The sequence below is a fragment of the Herpailurus yagouaroundi genome, unplaced genomic scaffold (assembly GCF_014898765.1).
Source record: "Herpailurus yagouaroundi ecotype Mexico unplaced genomic scaffold, PumYag 159, whole genome shotgun sequence".
Lineage (NCBI taxonomy): Eukaryota > Metazoa > Chordata > Mammalia > Carnivora > Felidae > Herpailurus > Herpailurus yagouaroundi.
The window spans coordinates 41,446,090-41,463,994 of NW_024412400.1; the positions used below are offsets into that span (position 1 = coordinate 41,446,090).

The 17,905-nt window shown below is 38.5% G+C and overlaps 1 protein-coding gene across 2 annotated transcripts in view; it reads right to left on the reverse strand.

Annotated features, from left to right (window-relative positions):
* PLSCR4 (phospholipid scramblase 4) overlaps positions 1-11,199 on the reverse strand; it is a 52,283-nt gene extending 41,084 nt beyond the window's left edge. The window contains exon 1 of one of the 2 annotated variants that reach the window (XM_040480413.1): positions 11,068-11,199. The gene's annotated coding sequence lies outside the window, so the exon portion shown is untranslated. The remainder of the gene's footprint in view (positions 1-11,067) is intronic. The other variant, XM_040480412.1, reaches the window with a different exon arrangement.
* Positions 11,200-17,905: the final 6,706 nt, after the last annotated feature.

Genomic DNA, 17,905 nt, shown 5'->3' on the forward strand with positions numbered 1-17,905 from the left:
CCACTTTCACCACTTTTATTCAATTGTACTACAACTTGTATACAGGGCAATTAGGCTAGAAAAAAATATAATAATGGAAGGTATCCATCCAGACTGGGAATGAAGAAATGTGACAAGTCTTGCATTAAGATGCTCCTAGGAAATCCCCTAAAAACTATTAGAACTAATAAATAAGTTCAACAATGTGGCAGAACATAAAATCAATACACAAAAGTCAAATGTGTTCTATACACTGGTAATGAACGACATAAAGAAACCAATTCCATTTACAATAGCATCAAAACGAATAAAATACATAGAATAAATTTGACAAAAAAGTGCAAGACTTGTGCACTGAAAACTAAAAAATAATGTTGAAATAAATCAAATAAGATTAAATAAAAATGCAGATATCCCAAGCTCATGGATCAGTCAGCATGATACAGTTAAGGTGGCAATACTCCCCAAATTGATCTATAGATTTAACATAATCTCATTCAAAATTCAAGTTGCCTTTTTTTAGGAACTGACAAGCTATACATAAAGTTCACATGGAAACAAAAGAAAACCGTAACAGCCAAAATAATCTTGAAAACGAAGAACTAAGATGGAGACCTCATACTTCCCGATTTTAACCCTTACTACAAGACCACGGTAATCCAAGTAGTGTGGTACTGGCCAATGACAGGCAAAGACCAAACAAACAAAACTGGGTGCCAAGACCATACAATGAGGAAGGAATAGTCTGTTCAACAAATAAGTGTTGTAAAAACTGTACATCTATATACAAAAGAATGAATATAGACCCTTACGACATCTGATACAGAATAATTCAAAATGGACCATAAACGTAAATGTAAAAGGTAAAACTAAGAAATTTTAGGGGGCACCTGGGTGGCTCAGTCGGTTAAGCATCCAACTTTGGCTCAGGTCATGATCTCACAGTTCAAGTCCTGCATCGGGCTCTATGCTGACCGCTGGGAGCCTTGAGCCTGCTTCAAATTCTGTGTCTCCTTCTCTCTCTGCTCCTCCCCCACTCATGCTCTGTCTCTTGTGTCTCTCAAAAATAAATAAATGTTAAAAAAAATTTTTTTTAAAAAGACAAAAATGGGAGTAAATTGTCATCACCTTGGGTTAGGCAATGGTTTCATAGATATGATACCAACAGAATAAGCAACCACAAAAAAGAAAGAAACAAATTGGACTTTATAAAATTGTAAAAGTTTGTAGTTCAAAGAATACCATCAAGAAAATAAAAAAAATAATCCACACAATGAGATAAAATATTTACATATCATATATGTGGTGAGGGACTTTTATCCAGAATACAGAAAGAACTCTCATAACTCAATAATAAAGACAAATACCCCAACTGAAAAACAGCCAAAATGATTTGGACACTTCTCCAAGGAAGATATATGAATGCTAATAAGGATGTAAAAAGATTTTCAACATCATTAGTCATCAGAGGCATGCAGATCAAAATTACAATTACTTTTCACATCTACTAAGATAGCTATAATCAAAAAGAGACGATAAACAAGTGTTAGCAATTATATGAAGATACTGGAAACCCTTATTCACTGCTGGTGGAAATGTAAAATGGTGCAGCCACTCTAGAAAAAAGTCTGGCAGTTCCTTGAAAAATTAAACACAGAGATGAATACAGTTAATACAGTAAACATATGACCCAGCAATTTTATTCCTAGGTACATACTAAAATAAAAAAATAAAAAAAAAACACTTTCACAAAAACATCATCATAGCAGTATTATTAAAAATAGCCAAAGAACAGAAAAATCTCAAATGTCTACCAACTGATAAATGGATAAATTCATGGCTGCAAAAATCTGTGAATACAATAAAAATCAATAAACTTCAGATGCGCGAATTTTATGACGTGAATTATATCTCAATAAAGTTATTAAAAGAAAGCTGGATATTAATATTCCACTAGATTTCACAGCAAAAAAAAAAAATTATCAGAGATAGAGGACCATCACTCACAAGTGGAAGTCAATATACCAACAACACACAGCAACCCTAAATGTGACTGCGCCTAAAAAGAGGACTTCAAAATCCATGAAGCTAAAACTGACAGCACTGAAAAGAGAAACAAAGTGCCAACTGTAGTTGGCAGACTTGAACACTTCCTGCTCAGGTAATCTACAGCACCAAGTGGGGAGAAAGTCAATAATGATACTAAAGAACTAGAGCATCATCCTCAACCTACACTGACATTTGTAGGGAACTCCACTCAACATCAGAATGCCCACTCTTTTCAACACATGGGACCTTCACCCACACAGACCATTCTCTCTGGGTCATAAAACAAACCTTTAAACATTACAAAGAATTTTTTTCTTAATTACCAGGGATTAAAATCAAGTAAAGTGTGTTTTCTGATCATACTGTAATGTAGCTGGAAATCACTGAAGAGTAACAGGAAAATCTAACCACATAGAAATAAAAACAACTCACTTCTAAGTAATCCAGAGTCAAAAAGGATGTCTCAAGGGAAATAATATTTTGAACTGAATGAAAACAATAGTTCATGAATGTAAACTCTTGAGAAGTATATATATTTTTTAAGGATTTTATAAACTTAAAGTTATTCATATAGCAACTTCCCCCAAGACTGACCTCGTGTGGATTCCAACTACCGTTAATGTAACTTCCTAGTATAGCTCCAGTATACTATTTTTTATTCTCTACTTGTAAACTAATTGATTTATGCTGTCCATTTAAATTTGGAGAACCACTTTAAAACATTAATAGACAATTTCCTTCTCCCCTTAAAGATGTGATTGCACCATGGCAAGTTTATCAAGGTCAATCGCTTTCTGAGATTTAGCTATTGCAATGATTATATATTAGAGTCCAACTGTGTGGGGTCAATTCTCACAATAAAATATTCTGCAAAAACAATGCATACCTAGTTTAGGTTAAGGACTTTTCACATATATCACAAAGCAAATAGCACCATGAACCCAGCAAAATCCACCTCATCATGCCTCAATAAAGTTATCACCTGTTTAAATATACCTAACTATCCTTCCTTGGATAAGGACCTAACACTTACCATTTGGGAAAGGAAAGAAAAAAAAAATTAAAATAATGAAATACTTTTCTACTGTGAATATTTAATTATTCAAATACAGAAACAAGTGTATGTACATATTATAAACAACGAAGAAAGTGATACCAAAAATCTGGGACATAATCAAATTTGTGGGTCCTTTATTCTTTTTTACTTTGGGAAAACTTTTCAAAACTTTTATATCAGCCTCCAAAATTATAATACAAATACAACTGAGAAAATAAAATTGAAATAAAAATTAACACTTTCTCCAACCAAATGTAATAGAGGTGTTTTGTGTAGATTATTTAGCTGGATCTAGTTACTAAGGGTATTTTTAAAGTAAATATTCTTCGATTACAACATTAAATCAAGTAGGTTTTAAAAAACTTGTATTAACATGGTATTCAAAGCCCTTGACATAGAAACTTTTGAAAGATTTATTAATAGAATATGCAACTTTCCTACAAGCATTTTCAAAATATTAACTCACCAGATGTTAACATTTACAAAGTAAATGTAGACATTTATCTGCCTTCTTAAACCAATACTGTTAAGGTTATTTAAGAAAGTCAAATTGGCTAAACACGTTATTAACTAATATGGTCCAGTTTGTTCTTGTGACTGTTAAAATTAGGCAGTTTTCATCACAATGAAATGGAAAAAAAATGCAAAAATTTCATAAAGAGAACTTCAGTCACACACAGAACACACACAGACAAGTATGAAAGTTTGAACAAATTGATTTCCAAAGTTCCTCCCCACACAAAAATTCTGTACCTCAGCAATCAAGTACAATATTCTCAAGGAAGAGGGAGTGGGTGTATAAAAGAAATCTGAAACTATTCCAAATATGCCATAGAGCATATCAGACCAGGTGATGCTGATGCTGCTGATTCAGGATCATACTTTGAGAACCACCAATCTAGGGGACTTCTTCCAGTGTATGAGGTTTGAAACCATTTCCCAAGTGATTTTGATATACCCCTCACCACACACCCACCCACCCAAAGTTACAGATCTACCACATCTCTTTTGTCAGTAAAAATTCATCTTCAAAGGGAATCATTATCTTAATACTCAATTAAATCTTCAATTCACTAATGTAATACCTATCTAAATTTTTCCTCAAACCTCATTTGTACACCCAAGTAAATTTCTTCTAAAGTTCAAAAGAAATCCAAAATATGCTATAAAATTTTTTTAGGTTTATTTATTTTGTGAAGAGGGGGGGCAGAAAGAGAGGGAGGGAGGATCCCAGCAGGCTCTGCAGTGTCAATGTGAAGCCCAGTGTGGGGCTCAAACTCATGAACCACGAGCCCATGACCTGAGCCAAAGTCAGATGCTTAACTGACAGACCCAGGCGTCCCTTGCTGTAAAATTTTTAAGTGATACATTTCACTCTCATAGAAGGAATATAATCTAATAGATTTTATAATCCAAATTGAAAAGAAAATAAAAAGAAACAGAACTGAAATAGAAAATACTCTCTTGTTGGGGCGCCTGGGTGGCGCAGTCGGTTAAGCGTCCGACTTCAGCCAGGTCACGATCTCGCGGTCTGTGAGTTCGAGCCCCGCGTCAGGCTCTGGGCTGATGGCTCAGAGCCTGGAGCCTGTTTCCAATTCTGAGTCTCCCTCTCTCTCTGACCCTCTCCCGTTCATGCTCTGTCTCTCTCTGTCCCAAAAATAAATAAACGTTGGAAAAAAAAAACTTAAAAAAAAAAAAAAGAAAAAAGAAAATACTCTCTTGTAGTGTATCTATAACTATGGAGATCTCAGGTTCACCAAAGATGAAATGTTTTACTCACCCATCCAAGTTACAATTCTCTTTGTAGACTTTCAGCCAAAATTTTGGCTCTTGTAAGCATGTATAATTATGTTGATTCGCTTTATGGGTTTCTTGGGTTACTAGGGAACTGGACAGATGAGTGGGTTCAATATGAATGGATTAAAGTCCAATGATTATGAAGATTTCAGTCATTTCCTGTTCCACACCTTGGCAACATAATAAGCTGCTGTCACATAGCTAGAATTAAGAAAACTATCCTACTCACAAAGCAATTACAGAGGCTTGCACTAACAAGATAAACCGAGGTCTGTTATTTGGGAATAAAATATGCAGTAGAAATTTTTGTACTTGTCCCCAGTAGAAATGTCCCAAAGGTGCACAGAATCCCTCATTAAGACTATTTGTAGAACATCTATTTATTTAATTACATCAGCCCTACGGAGAAAATGTGATTAATTTCCACTGGGAACAAATACAAATGGTCGCAAAATCTAATCTATTTATATTATGTTTTGAGAACTTATATAAACATATTTCTTATTTCAGCCACATGGTTCCTCCTAAACAAAGGGTTTATGGTGGGATATTTCCTTCTTTTTAGCAGATAAGAATCTTGGAGGCTGGTTATTTGGCTTTATTTTAAAATAAAAGAATGAGATTAAATGGAAGCAAAGTGATAGCCACAGTTCATAAATATCTTTAATTAAACATACTAAATTAGTTTAAATCATTTAAAAGAATATTAGGCCTCCCCATTTTGGCTTTCAAGGGTAAAATGTTTTTTTACTTAGAGTACAAAAAATATCAGAAGAGTAATATTAGCATACTATTTATACAACGCATTTAAGAAAACATTACCATGCCAGTTACGATACCTGAAAGATTACCAGAGAATGCCTTATTGCCTCATTTTCTGGCTAGTCTTCTAGTATTAAAAACTAACAAAACAGGATAGCATGTGACCTACAATGAAATCATTTCGACAAGAAACCTTACATTTATAAAAACATATTTGAAAAGGGGCGCCTGGGTGGCGCAGTCGGTTGAGCGTCCGACTTCAGCCAGGTCACGATCTCGCGCTCCGTGAGTTCGAGCCCCGCGTCAGGCCCTGGGCTGATGGCTCGGAGCCTGGAGCCTGTTTCCGATTCTGTGTCTCCCTCTCTCTCTGCCCCTCCCCCGTTCATGCTCTGTCTCTCTCTGTCCCAAAAATAAATAAAATGTTGAAAAAAAAAATTTTAAAAACATATTTGAAAATAGGTATTATCTGCAAACACTGGAACTGGAATTAATCAAGCACCAAGGGGTACATGTATTTATACCACAAAAAAGTAAAAATCCCTCCTACCTAGATCCCCATTTTCCGTTTCAAAAGGCAACGAGTTTGTCTTCCAATAGATTATCTAAGTATACACAAACTAATAATATGCCTTTTAATACAAATGAGCCTTCTATATACCTTTCTGTATTTTGTTTCTTCACTTGTTAAAGTGTCTTGATGTTGACTACAGTTCATATAACCTTATTCTTTTCAATACCTAGACAACAGTTTATTTATTTTTGAGAGAGAGAGAGAGAGAGAGAGACCCAGAATCTGAAGGAGGCTCCAGGCTCTGAGCTGTCAGCACAGAGCCCAATGCGGGGCTCCAAGTCATGAACGATGACATGATCTGAGCTGAAGTCAGATGCTTAACCGACTGAGCTACCCAGGCGCCCAACAACAGTTTACTTAATTGGCCCATTTTTTTCAAGTTTTTGTTTAAATTCCATGGGGCGCCTGGGTGGCTCAGTCGGTAAGCATCCGACTTCAGCTCAGGTCATGATCTCGCGGTTCGTGAGTTCGAGCTCCGCATCAGGCTCTGTGCTGATGGCTTGGAACCTGGAGCCAGCTTCGGATTCTGTGTCTCCCTCTCTCTCTGCTCCTCCCACACTCACACTCTGTCTCTCTTTACAAAATAAATAAACATTAAAAAATAAATAAATAAAATCAATTCCAGTTAGTTAACATACAGTTTTATGTTAGTTTCAGATATACAATACACTGATTCAACACTTCCAAACAGCACCCAGCGCTCATCATAAGTAGACTCCTTAATCCCCATTATCTGTTTCATGCCCCACCCCCATACGCTTCCATTCTGGTAACCATTTTAATTGGCCTATTAATGATGAAAATTTAAATTGTTTCCAAATATATGTGATTAAAAACATGCTAATATATACTTCTTTGTATACCTGTGTATTAAATTCCTGGAAGCACAGCTGCTGGCTCAAATTTTGTGCATTTTATTTTGACATGCATTGTCAAACAGTACTCCAAAGAATTTGAATCCATTCATATGCGAGACAAAAATGTGTTAGATTCCTACTATGATATTTTTTTTTAATGTTTCTTTATTCTTGAGACAGAGACAGAGCGTGAACAAGGAGGGGCAGAGAGAGAGGGAGACACAGAATCCGAAACAGGCTCCAGGCTCTGAGCTGTCAGCACAGAGCCCGACGTGGGGCTCAAATGCATGAACTGTGAGATCATGACCTGAGCCAAAGTCGGTCGCCTAACAAACTGAGCCACCCAGGCACCCCCCTAGTATGATGTTTTAACAATATTTTTGTTATTGCCAATCTGAAAGGTAAAAACATTTTATTTTACAAATCTTATGAGGAAGTTGAGAAGTTTTTATGTTTAAAAGTAATTTTCATCTCCATTTCTGTGAACTGTCCAATGGTCATTTGTCCATTTTTCTGTTTGCTATTTTTTAAAGATCTTTTTTGCTATTGATATGAATAGTATTAGACCTTTACGAATTTTCTTCCCAAATTTGTCATTTGTTTTTTCTGTATTTTTGCCATACGTTTTTACTTTTTACACTCCAATTTTATTTTTCTTTTTAAGCATCTCTCTCATCCTTAAGTACTATAAAGGATAATTTTAATTTTAAATTTTTTTTTCCACGTTTTTGTTTGTTTTTGGGACAGAGAGAGACAGAGCATGAACGGGGGAGGGGCAGAGAGAGAGGGAGACACAGAATCGGAAACAGGCTCCAGGCTCTGAGCCATCAGCCCAGAGCCTGACGTGGGGCTCGAACTCACGGACCGCGAGATGGTGACCTGGCTGAAGTTGGACGCTTAACCGACTGCGCCACCCAGGCGCCCCAAAGGATAATTTTAATTTTAATACAATGCTGACATAGATAGAACAGGAACATTTCTGCATTTTTGTTTATAAAAAAGTTAACAGGCTGTGAAATCCCTCGGGCAAAAGTTTTTAGTTATATGCCTCTAGGAAACATCATAGCACTCAACATTAAGGATGGAGATAAAGGAAGGCACTTTCAAAGGAAGAAGCTGAAAAGGGGCATTCAAAAATGGAAGTAAATGAAGAGAACAATATAGAAAACTCTGTGAAGGAAAATACGTTTTTTCTACATTGAATGACAACCAATATATCCAGAAAGGAATGATTCTATATAAATTACAAATTACACTTTCAGGATCTTTATTATTTTGTAATTTTTCCTACTATAATATCATTTTTCTTTAGACATGTATACATTATAGAACTAAAAGGGGGCACCTGGGTGGCTCAATCGGTTAAGTGGCCGCCTCTTGATTTTGGCTCAGGTGTTGAAATCATGGTCCTGAGATCTAGCCTGGGTATGGAGCCTGCTTAAAAACTCTCTCTCCCTCTCCCTCTGCTCCTCCCTCTTCCCTCTTCTTCTCTCCCCACCCCACCCCACACAAGCAGGGGCACACGCACCTGCAGGGTCTCTCTCTCTCTCTCTCAAAAAAAAAAAAAAAAAAAAAGAAAAAGAAAACATGAATATGCAAAATATAAATTATTACTTAGAAAAATGTTACTGTATATGTATTCTATATATATGTGTATACACACACACACAAATATATACACACACATACATACTTTGTTTCCAATTGTTTTTTGTGTTCCAAAGTATAATATACTTTGGACATATTTCTACTTTACACATTATCCCACCTTTGGATATACCATAAATTATGTAACCAAATCCCAATCAACAGTTATGAAATTGTTTCCAGGTTTTCTGTTATTAGAAACACTACTCTGAACATCTTTGACACATTTATTTGTACATTGAACAGCATGATAAATTCCAAGAAGTGAATGAATATTTGAAAATTTTAATAGGGGCACCCAGGTGGCTCAGTCGGTAAAGTGTCCAACGTCGGCTCAGGTAAGGATCTCACAATCTGTGAGTTCAAGCTCCACGTCAGGCTCTGGGCTGACAGCTCGGAGCCCGGAGCCTGCTTTAGATTCTGTGTCTCCCTTTCTCTCTGACCCCCCTCCCGGCACTCATGCTCTGTCTGTCTCTATCAAAAATAAACAAACATTAAAAACAATTTTAATAAAAAAAAGAAAAATTTAATAGCTATCACCATTAAAAAGTTTTATCAATATATTTCCACTAAGTTTGTTAGACTATTTCTCTCAGCACATTATCAACAATACTGAGTATTATCAGACTTTCAAAATCAGTAAAATGTGCAAAAACTGTCTTTAATTGCATTTTTTCTGATAATTAGCCTGGCTGAGTCTTCATACAGTTTCTCATTTGCATTTCTCTTGCTTTGAAGGACTCTGTATAGTCAAATTGGGTTGCTGATTTTAAAAGTCATTCATGAGAGTTCTAGGCATATTAGCATAATTAATTCTTTTTCTGTTAACAACGCCCCAATTTGTATGTTTTCTGCGTGCAAATGTTCGTAAAAAGAATCATGTTCCTAAACAGGCCGTAGGTTTGTGTATCAACCTCAAAAAATGTTTTCCCCAAATGCTATGCTTACAAATATTCATTCAGGTTTTCTTCTTTTACTTTCAGGTTTCACACATTCAGATTCAAATTAGTGAGTCATCTAGATTACATGTGTGTGCAAAGAATGAGAGAATGTTCCAGTTTTATTATTAGTTTTCCCCAATACCTGATTACTTAAGCATGATCAATTAATTACATGTCATTTCTTCCCCACTACCAGATTTTAAATGTATGTTTTATAAAATGGCAGCACTCCTTTACGCTTAAATCTGTCTCTGTAGTTTCAGCGATTTTTCTGGTCTATTCCCTATTCCATTGCACTATAGCTTTGATTATCCCTTTTATCATACAGTAAGGTATACATACTGTTTTTCCACATGAACTGAACAGTTGATTTAGAAACCAAAAAAAAAAAAAATCAGGAATCTATTTAATTTATATATTCTCTTAGAGAAATTATACCTTTTTTAAATGTTTATTTTTGAGAGAGAAAGAGAGACAGAGAGAGACAGAGAACGAGCTGGGGAGGAACAGAGAGAGGAAGACACAGAATCCTAAGCAGGCTCCAGGCTCCGAGCTGTCAGCACAGAGCCCGACGCAGGGTTGGAACTCACTCAGCAACTGCCAGATCACGACCTGAGCCACCCAGGCGCCCCATGGCAGCTACATTTTTAAATATGCAATATAAAATTAAAAACTCAAGTTGTTGATTCTAAGGGAAGATAAAAACACCAGAAAATAAATGAAAGAAAAATCTGTCTTAAAACATAAACGTTTCACTTTACAGAAACAACGCAAGTACACCCCGAAATAAATTACATCTCCCCAGTGAGCCCGCATTTTTAGAATGAGAGAAGGGTCCTCTTTTGCAACCCCCGCCACTCTGCCTTCCAAACGTGCGAAGTTACTACAAAACCCTTCACCTGCGAACCAGCCCAGCCTCCGTGAGTGCTGCGCCAAGGGAATGCCTGCGAGAGCGGCAACGGGAGTCTGATCAGGCAGGACCCGGCCTGAGGTACAGAGACCCGCGGGTGGCGAGAGCGACCCGGGCAACGCACCTTCTTCCCGCAGGAGCAGCTAGAAAGGGGCCAGGGAGGGCCGGGAAGCGCAGCCAGCTCTCCCAGAGCGCGTTATTGCGGCGGCACAACGGTCTCCCCACTCGAAAGCTTTCACCCCGGGACCAATGCGGCAGACGTTAAGGTCCAGGGGTCCCGACCCCCAACTCAGGGTTGGAAAGTCTCTGCTTGTCCCGCCTCCTCTCGCGAAGGCAGAGGCGCTTCGCAATCCCGCGCCACCTGCGGGAGCAGCGCGCCGCGCAGCTGGCCGCCGAGGGCCAGCCCAGGACCCCCGCAGGCCCCCACCTCCCTCCCCACGCAGCTCGGCGCCCACCGCCGGGACCCCGCTCTTCGCCCGCCCTGCAGGCCCACTCACCGCCGGGCCCGCCGTCCGCTCGGCACCCGCGACGCCGGGCCGGGGTCTAACTTTCCTAGCGGAGCCGAGAAAAGAGGAGGAGCGGGGCCGAGAAAAGAGGAGGAGCGGAGGAAGGGGGCAGGAAGAGGAGGGCTTTCCAAATTAAAAACAAACTAAAGCCTGGAGGGGAGGGGGCGGCGCGGGCCTCGGGGGCGTGGTCCCGGTTCGCCCGGACCCTCCCCCGGGGCGCGCGGCCGCGCGGGCCTCCGACCCCGCCCCCCGCCCCCAGCTCCCGGCGCTCCGCGCTCAGGCGCCTCGGGTCGGTGGTCCCGGGAGGCGTGGGCTTCCGAATGAGAAAGGAGCGGGAGGGGGACCCGGGGAGAAAGGTTGTCGCAGCTCTAGTGTGAGGGGAAGAGAAAGGTAAGGGCAAGTCGACGGTTGCATCTAATCAGAGACGCAGGTTCCACAGCCTGTGAGGAAGAGTTTTGCTGACCGAGATTACAGAGCATGGAAAGGCTCTTTCGCAAGAGCCTGTTAATTTGCATCTGCTCCCACCCCCAGACCCTTGGCTTGGAGAATTGGCCTTGGCAATGCAATGCTAGCTGGAAACACAGTGCCGTCCCAGGCATTTTGTTTTCTTTTCCACAGGTTTGGAGGCCAACTTGATGTTGGAGGGAGGGAGTCCGGGAATGAGGGGAGGGGAGCAGGGTTGCCTAGTTTTCTGACCTTTGGAGAAAAATGCCATTTGTTAATTACCATTGTTAGGCACAATGCTTTTTTTTTTTTTTTTTTTTTTTGAAACTCCTAGGGTTCAGGTTTGTGGTGGTCCCTGGGGCGAACAAGTCACTGACTGGAGCTAGGGGAGTCTAAAATTCAGAACTGGGCAGAAGTGAATTACATTAAGCACTGAGAAGTACTTGGCAGTGCTCCACTATGGGAGAAGTTTGGAAAGGGGAAGGCATATGGGAGGGGAGTTCTGGAATTTTCCATTTTCTTTTATATGTATGCTATTTTGTCACTATGCATGTAAGAATAGATTTTAAAAGTTCATATTGTATTTCTCAGTAATCATTGCACAAGGCATTACATAAGTACAGAAAGAAAGCCACATGGAAAGCATAAAAGAAACTAGTGCCAAAACTACAGCAAAATATAACACTATTTATTAGCTTTGTTCTAAATTCACAAGAGTGGTCAAGAAATTGAGCTTATGAATGCAAATACCCACAATGGCCACATGAAAGATAACAAACAATTCAAAAGCAAGACATGTCTTGTGAAACACACTGATTTGAGGTGGAGGGAGGGAGAAATAATGGAAAGTGTGTCTTGTGCCCAAATCAGAAGTTTTGAGGGGAATAAAAATGATTCAAACCCTTGTCTTTCTGAAATTCCTAATCTGATGATATCTCTACTTGAATACTTCGAGGGATGACAAATTCATTATTCTTTTGTACTAATCCTATTAGAGTTGCTCTGCTCCTTTGCTACACCTCTTTGTATTATTTTGTTTGTACCGATTGTTCTTAAATCACCACCATCTTAGAGTTAATATTGTACATCTTCATATAAAATTAAGAAATTTGCAACCGGGCTCTTTGGTTCCTCAACACTATGTGCCATTGCTCTCATGCTTAACCTGCACACAGATTATAGACCTCAGAATAAAATGTTATGTTTTGATAAAGTAGTCAGTTGTCTTTTACAGAGATTGAGAAAAAAAAAAAGGTAACTTTTATATTTACTCACATATGTATAATTTTTGCTTTTCATTTTTTCTTGTAGATAGAGACTTACCTCATTTCCCTTTGGGCTGGAGAATTTCTTTTGGTATTTCTTGTAGTACAGGACAACTCCAGACAAATTCGCTCAGCTTTTTTAATCTAAAAATATTTTTATTTTGGGGCGCCTGGGTGGCTCAGTCGGTTAAGCATCCGACTTCAGCTCAGGTCACAATCTCACGGTCCGTGAGTTCGAGCCCCGTGTCAGGCTCTGGGCTGATGGCTCAGAGCCTGGAGCCTGCTTCCAATTCTGTGTCTCCCTCTCTCTCTGCCCCTCCCCCGTTCATGCTCTGTCTCTCTCTGTCCCAAAAGTAAATAAACGTTAAAAATATTTTTATTTTATATACATTTTAATGGTATCTTCACTGGATATAGAATTTTGGGTGAACAGATTTTTTTTTCTTCCCCTACAATTTACAGTTTTAACCTCCATTTTATCTGATGGGATTCGTATTACTGGTTTTTGAGATGAAATGTGTCAGCTTTGGTTTTCTGCAGTTAGTTTATGATGTGTGGTTTTCTTTGTATTTATCCTACTTAGTTTCCTCTGAGTGTCATAGATAGGTAGGTTGAGGGTAGTTAAACTTTCAACCATAATTCCTTTAAATTACTTCCCAAACTGATTCTTGTTCTTTCCTTTCCTCCTGTGAATTCAATTAAATGTATATTAGACTACTTACTGTTACTTCATTGGTCACCAAGACTTTATTTACTTTTTTCCAATTTTTTTCTCTCTCCTTCTAAATGTTTATTTATTTATTTTTTTGAGAGACACAGAGAGAGCATGGGAAGAGGGGCAGAGAGAGAGGAGAGGGAGAATCCCAAGCAGGCTCTGGGCTGTCAGCACGGAGCCCAATGCAGGGCTCTATCTCACGAACCATGAGATCACGATCTGAGCCGAAATCAAGAATCCAATGCTTAACTGACTGAGCTACTCAGGCACCCCCCCCCAATTTTTTTCTCTCTAAATTGAATAATTTCTATGGTTTGCTTTTCATAATTTACTGGCCTTATTTCAATCTCTTGTTAAGCTCATTACAGATATTACATTTTTCAGTTCTTATATTCCTATTTGGTTCTTTTTCACAGCTTCTATGTACCTGCTGAGATTGCACACCTGTTCATTCATTTTGACCATCATTTTCTTTAAATTATTGAACATATTTATAATACCTGTTTACTACTCTGTTCCAATATTTGTTTCACCTTGGGATCTATTTGCATAGGTAGCTTTTTTTTTTGACATAGCCACAATTTTCTGTTTCTTAGGATGTATATTAATTTTTTATTGTGTATAGGATATTGTGGATAATTATTGTAGAATTTCTGATTTTTGTCTTCTTTCTCTGAAAAGGATTAATTGTTCTCAGACATGTAGCTGAAGGCAGATCATCTTTAACTCCTGGACCTTTGGTTTATACTGTGTTAAGGCCAGTCTATCAAATGCCTGAAGGTTTTACCAAGCCCCAGTATCCTTGGCAGTCCTCATATTCCAAACTCTATTTCCTGGCACTGAACAGCAAAAGAAGCCTGTGTCCAGTCCTTTCAGCTGTTACTTTCTGCTGTCATCACTGGGGACTCCCCAGCACATGTATAGTTCAATGGTCAGTCAAGAATTATAGGGTTTTTTACAGGCAAATGTTAATGTTCTTTGCTCTGTATCACCTTACTTTCTGATATTACCCTCAATGCGCAGCCTGAAATCTCTTCACTGACATCACAAGTCAATAAAACTGAAGATTCTACTTGAGTTGTAGCTGCCCTGCACCTGAGGACTGGGGACTGTCCACAGGGAAATGGCTGAATAAACATGGATCTCACTCAGTTATTATAATTCTCTTCTTTTACTGGTCAAATCCTCTACAGTTTTAGACTGCTTTTGACAGCTCTCCAATGTCTTCAAGTAATTGTTTCAGGTTCATTATTATCCATGGGATAGTTATTCCAGTACAAGCTAACTTATCTTTTTTTTTTTTTTTTTGAGAGAGAGAGAGAGAGAGAGAGAGAGAGAGCGCCAAGTGGGGGAGGGGTAGAGAGAGGAGGACAGAGGATCCTAAGGAGGCTCTGTGCTGACAGCAGCAAGCCTGATGTGGGGCTTGAACTCATGAACTGCGACATCATGGCCTGAGCCGAAGTCAGACATTCAACTGACTGAGCCACCCAGGTGCCCCCAAGCTAACTTATCATTACTGAAATTCTAACTCTCACAGACTCATAACATTTTCAAGTATTTCATTCCTAGAGAAACCAACTATTATAAAGTTCTTTTTATTAAAATCTATATCCACAAGACATTCTTTGTTTTTGCTTGCTTCTACTTTTTGTTCCAAAAGATATTTCTTCCTTTAATTCGATAGCCTTTTAAGTTTTTGTAAATTGCTATCCACTTTTCCTTAAATATTTTCTTCTGAAGACTGAACGCTCTTTCTTTTTGCTACTTCTATTTTTTCATGATTGCAGATTCCTTACATTGAGATTAGCTTCCTTAGAATTATTAATTACTTTTTAATAGTTGGTCTGATACTGTGTAACACGACGAAATATCAATAGGACCCTATGATTGAGGCCCAATTATGTTAGCTTTATGGGCATAGTAACCATTTCTAGTATATTTGTGGTGATTAAACCCCAACATTAGTGACCCTGGAGTCTGTCTTTTCATTGTATACGACAGAAATTTTACTTATTAGTATTTGGTAGATGATCTTTTATTTCCTGACCTCCGTTCTTTAGTCCAGTAAGGTCTGTGCATAAGATATAAGGGAAATGGAACCCAAAGAATTTTAACAAAAGAGTAAACAAAAATCATAAGAAATGAGAGTAGGCTGGGGTGCCTGAGTGGCTCAGTCAGTTAAGTGTCGGACTTCGACTCAGGTCATGATCTCACAGTTCGTGGGTTCTAGCCCCAAGTCAGGCTCTAGGCTGACAGCTCAGACCTGGGGCTGCTTCAGATTCTGCGTCTCCCTCTCTCTCTGCCCCTCCCCCGCTCACGTTCTATCTCTCTCTGTCTCTCAACAACAAATAAACATTTTTTAAAAAATGAGAGTAGGCTGAAGTTGGGGGTGGAAGGATATGAGCATGGTGGAGAAAGGCTTTTCCCAGCAGCTAAAGTATTCCTTGATTTTTTTTTTTTTTTTTTTTTTTGCCAGCAAATAATATTAGGTGAATTGCCCAGATTTCAATGATCATCCTCCTAGCTACTCTCAAAAATTTTGGAGTCAGAGTACTTCATGGCCCCTACAGTGTTCATACATTATAACATTGACCGTGAAAATGAACTTTCCTTCCAACTAATCAGTGTAAAGAGTACTTGTACAACTGGAAATATTTCTATTCGTGTGCAGCATTAGATACGAACAGGATGCCAGCAACAATATGCTTCAGGGTAAAGTTTCTCATTGTCAGATTTCTCCTTATGGATGGACTTGTTACAAATGTTGTGTTTCAAACTGACTTCTCTGGCACATTAACCAGGAAAAGTCAGTAAAAACAGAAATCCTTGTAATGAAATTGTTTCTCTCCAGAGTGCACATAATGGAAGTTTTTTTGCTCTCTTTGGAATCTTACCTGCTGACTTAGGGCTAATTTAGGGGGGGGTCTCACCCAGAAACTCATTTAATGGCAATTTAAGAACACAATGTGGTTAGCCATTTATAGACAGTATCATCAAACCAGCTCTTTAAAACTACAGATATAGAGTCTGTACGAGCAACTGACTTTTTTATTTTAGAAAGAGAAACTTGTATTTTGCCTATATAATTTCATTTTCTTCATTAAATCCATTTAGGTCCACAGCTTTATGACTAAAATTAGAGGTAGCCTATTAAGGTTAATTTGAATCTGTATTTTGTTAACCTTTTGTGTTAGCTTTTTTCTTAGATTTTGTCATATACATTGACTTTTTTATGTCTACTTTTTTAACGTCTACATTTATGTCACTGATACAACTGCTGGGATAAATAAAGAATTTGCTAAGTTACCACTAAAGGCTAATTTCAGGATGAAAGAAATTCAGTAATTAATACTTTTGATAATTGTTCAACCAGCTAAAAATCCACTTAGACTGTCCTGTTATATAGCCACTTTTTTCTTTCTTGCCCAAAGCAATTAAAATGAATATTTGTGCTACATGTATGTTAAAAACAATGTTCATCATGGTGGTCCCATGATCTCTCTATAGTAACAAGCAGGAAAGGAAAATGTGTCCACTTCATAAGTTTGATATTTGAGAACACAAATTTGTTAATGTTGTTTACCACTCCTTTTGCTAAATGCTCACATTCTATTTTTTAAAAAATAATAGTATAAATTTGCCTGGAATTGATATTGTAGTGTATTGTGCATTGAATTGTATTCCCCTAAAAGATCTTAATGCCCTAATTTTTGGCACTTGTGCCTGTGATCTTACTTGGACATAGGGCCTTTATGAATGTAATCAAATTAAAGTGAGACCATACTATGGGCGCCTGGGTGGCTAAGTCGGTTAAACATCTGACTTTGGCTTAGGTCATGATCTCACGGTTCATGACTTCAAGTCCTGCATTGGGCTCTGTGCTAACAGCTCAGAGCCTGGCACCTGCTTCACATTCTGTGTCTCCCTCTCTCTCTGCCCCTGCCCTGCTCATGCCTGTCCCTCTCTGTCTCTCAAAAATAAACATTGACAAAAAAATTTAAATGCAACCATACTAAATTGGAGTGGTCCTAACCCAATGACTAGTGCCTTATAAGAAGAGAGAAATTGGAACACAGAGACAGACGAAGGAAAGCACCATGTGACAATGCAGGCAGAGATCGGAGTGATGTGTCTATAAAGCCAAGGAGCACCAAGGATTGCTAGCAACCTCCAGAAGCCAGGAGAGAGGTATAGAAGTCATTCTTCCTCTGAGTCTGCAAGAATGAATCAACCTTAATAACACCTCTTCTTCAAATTTCTAGCCTCCAGAACTGTGACAGAATAGAATTCTGTTCCTTAATGTGATCTGGTTTGTGGCAATTTGTTAAAGCAACCAGAGAAAATTAAAATAGAATGTGTGTGTGTGTGTGTGTGTGTGTGTGTGTGTGTGTGTGTGTGTGTGTGT